This window comes from Pinus tabuliformis, chromosome J (assembly GCF_031772625.1).
Source record: "Pinus tabuliformis cultivar Carrire ecotype Pingquan chromosome J, CPIR1, whole genome shotgun sequence".
Taxonomy (NCBI): domain Eukaryota; kingdom Viridiplantae; phylum Streptophyta; class Pinopsida; order Pinales; family Pinaceae; genus Pinus; species Pinus tabuliformis.
Window position 1 is genome coordinate 919,076,792 of NC_142295.1, and position 6,433 is coordinate 919,083,224.

Genomic DNA, 6,433 nt, shown 5'->3' on the forward strand with positions numbered 1-6,433 from the left:
CTCTCCTCCTAGTGACACATTATTTAACATAGTATGATAGCAATCAAGGCTTAGGTTTTTGTATGCCTCAAACCTTCTAGAATCTTCTTTAACACCCACATGTTGCTAGCCCCTCACATTATTGGAGATTGACATGACATCCACTTGGTACCATGGTGGTCAACAAAGTTGGTCAACTTGTGAGAGGCATAACTTTTGCATACAAACTTTGATTGAGGTGATTTCAGATTGTTGGAAAGTTCTCAGTGTATAAAGCAACATTGAGAGGTTGAGGCCTATGCTTAAGAATATTTGACCCCCAAAAGTTTTTGATGCCTCAAAATGCTTTGGAAGGTTCTAGATCCCAAATTTACAAATTGGGACCTGCCACTAAAATGGAATATGCAAGCCAATTCTACCAATTTTTATATCTAGAAAGTACCAAGATTTATGACAAATTATACAATGATCCCTTTTAGATCGCACCTCTCCATTTAGGGAGACTTTTTCTCTCTAAATTTTTTGACTAAATGAAGTGAGGAAAATTTTCCTCTACCTTCTCTTTGGAGTACCATTTTGCCTTGCCTAGAAGTTGTCCTTTCACCCTGATTTTCTAGAGATCATGTTGTCTGTCTTTTAGTTTTGGACTTCTACAAAATAATTTCTTTCTGCCAACTATACTTGAGCTTATGGTGCTAAGTTCTCTATGGTAGGTAAGACCCACTCTTTAAGTTTTTGATCCAAGATGGAAGGCTCATAGAGATTCAAATTTTCCTCATTCACTATTGAGTAAATGCACATATATGGGGGTAGATTGAGTCTATAGGCCATTATCGCCCACCTTCTCAAACATCTCAAAATGACCATACCATAAAGCCTTGATCTTCTGTTACATGTCAATTTGTCGCCATGACACTTGATCAGTTTATAGGCCTTTTTACTGTCCGTTAACATGTTTGAATCAACTCCCTTAGAAGTCAAACAACCCGACATATTTTGAAGTATATGAGAAATTTGGAGAAAATAGCTGTCACACCTTGTTAAGTTCCACATGCGTTGATTTTTCTAGATTTTCTTGCGCATTTTCTGGAATTAACTCTGAGAACAACGCAGATGTTAATTTTAGGCAACAATGGTATGTTCTATGCTTTAGAGCAATTTTACTTCAATTTCTTTATGAGCCCAATATCAATTTCAGTTTAGCAATCACATAAAAATGTAAGTAAAATGCTGATAGAACATAAACATAAACAGTGGAAGACAAACCAAGACAAGAGGACACAAGATGTGGCACCAACAAGGCGCAAACCCCAATGTGGGGAAACCCTTGATCAAATCTTCTTTTGGTCTTCAATAGTTCAACAGAGAGATACTACAATTTACAAATTTTGATAATTTATAAAAGCAACAAAGGAGTCCTAACCAAAAAAGTCAATGTTGGTCAACAAGATAGATTTGACCTCCAAAATAGCTCGGTCAAATCCAGTCAACTCGGCCTCCAACAGTCCTTTGAATTAACCCAAAAACAGTCCTGAAAATCACAGTCAAACTTGGTCAACACAGAAGTCAAACTTGCGGTCAATTCTCTACAGTCAATGCTGGTCAAATAGTACAGAATGCCTCGATTTTTGTGCCCAGAAATGCGGCCTGCCCAAACAGAGATTTCCCTCACAAAAATGTAGTCAAACAAGTCAACGTTGGTCAAAACCCTTCTTGAAATTCTGTCAACGCCCAAAATAGAAAATGACTATCTTCTTCTTCGCACGTGTGGAGAGGTTGCCCAGAAATCCGTACCCAATCATGTGAGGAGAGAGAGATGTGTGAGAAGTGAAGTGTGTCCAAATGAGGATGAGGCATCATGTATTTATATGCAAACGTTGAGGATGAATAGACGTGACTATTGGGCTTCTGAGCCTACATGAGTTTGTTGGCCAACCTTGACAATTTGTCCATAATCAAAATAAATTCATAACTTCATTTGTACATGTCAGAATGGGATGATCTTTAGATCAATCCTACACCCCTCGGAGAGAGGAATCCAAAAAAAATATCAGCTGTCATAAATAAGATGATCCAAGTGGAGTTTGGCTCTATTTGCCAATTTTAACACTCCCTCTCAACTAGGGAGAACTCCACCTGCTAATCCATCTGCCAATCTATACCATCTCTGCCATCCATGCATTGCTCTGCTGAATTATGAAGAAGAAGAAGTGATCGGAAATGTATCATACCATTCTCTACTGACCCAAAGTCAGTCCCAATCAAAAGAGAGTGTATCATACCACTCTTACTAACCCGAAGTCAATTCCCATTGATCCTAGATCAATAAGAGACATCATAGCATAGGCAGTATGGTAGTACACGATGCGTCCATCGGTAGTACCATGGTCCCTATCCTCATTTCCCTACTCATTGGCCAGATGAGAGGTACTTCCCATGAGTCCCAGACTGCATGGGTAGGATGTCTCGACAGGAGAAGGATGAACCACTCGTCCTTCTCACATGTCGCCAAGGGGTATCACAGGGGAAGGATGAACCACTCACCATGTACACAACAAACCACTAGGGGAAGGTTGAACCACTCACCCTATGGTTGCTCACCGCTCCAAGAAGTACCCCAAGCCCCCTAGAGCTCCCAGAGCTCAATGTCCATCTCATATAGGACCCTCATAAGAAGGTCTCTCCATGACTCCAAGTCGTTCTCGGAAAGCCAAGAATTTGACCTTTCCTAGGGGCTTTGTCAGAATATCAGTGACCTACTCATCAGTCCCAATGTGATGGAGCCTTATTGCTCCTCGTTGTACCATATCCCAAATAAAGTGGTACCTGATATCTATATGCTTGGAGCGATCATGAAACACAAATTCTCTGATAATCAGATCCCACTTTGGTTATTGCAGAAGATCACGGTGGTATCCAACACATATCCAAACAGCTCACTGAAGAGCTTCCTCAACCAGACAACTTCACAGGAGGCCGTACTAGCAGCTATGTATTCAACCTTGACGATGCTCAAGGAAACCAATTTCTGCTTCCTGCTCATCCAGGATAACGAAGCAGAACTCAAAGAAAAACAACATCCAGAAGTTCTCTTGTGATCCACCACACTGCCAGCCCAATCAACATCAGAATAACCATGCAGCTTCACATTTCCGGCAATGTTTCTTAGTCCATGAGTGATTGTGCCCTGAAGATATCTCAGAATATTCTTGGCGGAAATCCAATGTACATGATGACGCTCAACCATGTATTGGCTCAATGTGTTAATTGCAAAACATATGTCCGGACGGGATTTCACCAAGAACATTAGTGCTCCTATGAGTTGACAATACTCAGAAGCATTTCCCAATTCAAGTCCAACAACACTACCACATAACTTATTAAAGTTAAGTTCCATCAGAGTAGTCACAGGCTTGCAGTCCACCATCCCAAATCTTTCTAATATCTTCACAACATATTTTCCTTGAGAGAGGAAAATTTCACCTGGCTTTTGCGAGACCTCCAACCCTAGGAAACTGTGCATCGGTCCTAGGTCCTTCATCTCACATTCAAAAGCCAACTCCCTCTTACATTTGTGAATGAGAGGGTCTGCACTTGTTAGAAAGAGGTCGTCCACATAAAGTACCAAAATGACAGGTTTATCATTTTCAACCTTAAAGTAAAGGCTCGGATCGACTTCACTTCTAGTGAATCCCAACTTCATCAGATAGCTATCGATCCTCTCATATTGAGCCGAGGGTGCTTGCCTCAATCCATATGGAGCTTTCTTCAACCTGCGTACATGAGATTCTCGATCATGAACTTCAAACCCCTCAGGTTGTTCCACATAGACTTCCTCTTTGATTGAACCATGCAAGAAGGCAGCCTTGACATCCATCTGATGTAGGTTCCATCCTTGCAAGGCAACAAGGGCTATGATCGAGCGGATGGTGGTGTATAGGGAAATAGGTGCAAATGTCTCATCGTAATCTACACCTTTCTTTTAAGAGAAGCCTCGAGCAACAAAGCGAGCCTTGAACTTTTCTGCACTTCCATCAACTCCATGCTTGATTTTGTAGAGCCACTTAGAAGTGACAACTGATTTGTCCTGGGGTCTAGGGGCCACATCCCAAACATCATTCTTCATAATTGAATCATATTCTTCTTTCATAACATCCTTCCATACTTGTTGCTTCATGACTTCTTCGAATGATGAAGGCTCATTTTGAATAATAGTGCTCATGGTGGTCAAATATCCTTGGTACCTATTCGGCTTCTTGCTTTCACAGAAAGTCCCCCTCGGTGCAATGTGCCTCTCAGCACCTTCGAGAGTCTCCCTAAGCCATGAGGGTCTCCTCTTGGAGGAGGAAGGCTCATGGGGGAGTGGATCAATAGGATCCATAGGTTCATTAACATTAGGCATCGTTTCGTCCTCTTTTTCACCCTAATTTCTTGTGTTAGCTTCTTTGTCCTTCCTTACGATAGGATGGTTGTTGCTCTTCCTGAGGGCCATATCTTCGTCGAAGGTGACATCATGACTTATCTCAACTTCCTTTTGACCAGCCACATAAATTCTACATCCCTTAGAATTTTCACTATAGCTCACAAAGATTCCTTTCTTCCTAGATGCACCAAATTTGCTTCTTTTCTCTTTCGGCACAAGACAATATACGGGGCTTCCAAAAATTCTAAAATGAGAGACATCGGGTTTCTTACCAGTGAACATTTCTTCGGGAGTCTTGGAGTCCAATGCTTGATGAGGGCATCCGTTTTGAACATACACGACGATATTTGTAGCTTCACCCCATAGAAACTTCGGAAGACCTTGATCATGAAGCATGGCACAGATAGCTTCTGCAATAGAGCGGCTCTTCTTTTCAGCCACACCATTCTTCTCGGGAGTGTATGGCGTTGTAGTCTCCTTCTTAGTTTTAGCTTCTCTGCAATAATATTGGAATTCATTGGATTCATACTCGACCGCATCATCAGTCCTCAATATATTGATTTTCTTTCTGGATTGGTTTTCGATTAAGGCTTTGAAATGTCGGAACTAGGTGAACACTTCATCCTTCTTCAAGAAGTAGATCCAGGTATTGCGAGAATAATCATCCACAGAGGTGAGATAATATAAGTATCCTCCCAAGGAGTTTACGAGCATCATACCAGATATGTTAGAGTGGATCAATTGCAATATGTCTGTGGTCTTGCTATTACTTGAGGGGACCAGTCCCCTTGTAAGTTTTCCTTCAACACATCCCAAACATACACCTTCATGCTCTACTTTGAACTAGGGCATACCTGTCACTGTTTGTCTTACATCAGGTAGGGCCTTATAATGAAGATGGGCGAAACTCCGGTGCCATAGTTCATATTGTAGAGATGTGTCGCAAGACATGGCTCCCAATGGACTTCCTCCAACTTGATACAAACTGTCAACCCTGAAACCAAGAGTAAAAGCATCCTTGAAATTTCGTTTCCAAACACGTACCTTTCCATCAATAAAAGCCACCTTGAATCCTTTATCTTCCATTGCTGAAATGGACACCAGGTTCTTCTTTTGATTGGGTACACATAATACTTCTAGCAAATGAATATTGTTACATTAATTCAATTGAAGGGTAGCATTCCCTACTCCCTTCACGGGATAGGTGGCATCGTCTCCAACGATGATCTCCAAGTTTGTCTCATTTTCTATCAGATTAGAGAGGTATTCCTTGTATCTGGTGAAGTGCCTTGAGGCACCACTATTAATTAGCCAATTTCCCAAAGTGTCCGGAGGAGAGGCAGTGGAGAGGGCTGATATAAGATAATACTCTTTTTTCTTATTGTTAACAACATTGGATTCATCATACTTGGAGTTCCTTGATTTCTTGGAGGGTTGACCATTTCCTTCATGTCTCGCATTCCTTTTTCCTTTGCCATTGGATCTGCCATTCCTTTGATCATTGTTGTTGTTGTTGAAGTTTTCACTAGAGTTGTTATGATAGTCATCATCTCGAGGTGTATCCCTTTTATTAGGACACTCCCTTGCATAGTGGACAAACTTATTGCAAACAAAGCACCTGTCCTTCCCTCCTCCCTTAGATCTAGGCTTTCCATGGAAATGATCTTTAGATCCTGCATTATTCCTCCTTTTGGCATGAGCGGAGAATGCAGTGGGGTTGCTTCTATTAGAAGGAATTTCTTGCTCCACCATTCTTGTTTCTTCTTGAATGCATCTCGACATCAATTCTTCAAACCCTAGAATTCGATCATTGTTGAGTATAGTGGTTCTAAATACATACCACTTAGGTGGGAGTCCTCCAAGGGTGGTGAGAGTAAGTTCCCTGTCAGGAATGACTTCTCCAATCGAGAGTAGATCATTCTTGATCTTAGTAATCCTCAAGAAATAGGATTGAATGTCCTTGTCATTTCCCTTCTTAATATCCTTCAACTTATTCTTGAGAAAGATAATTTGATTAGCATTACTAACCTT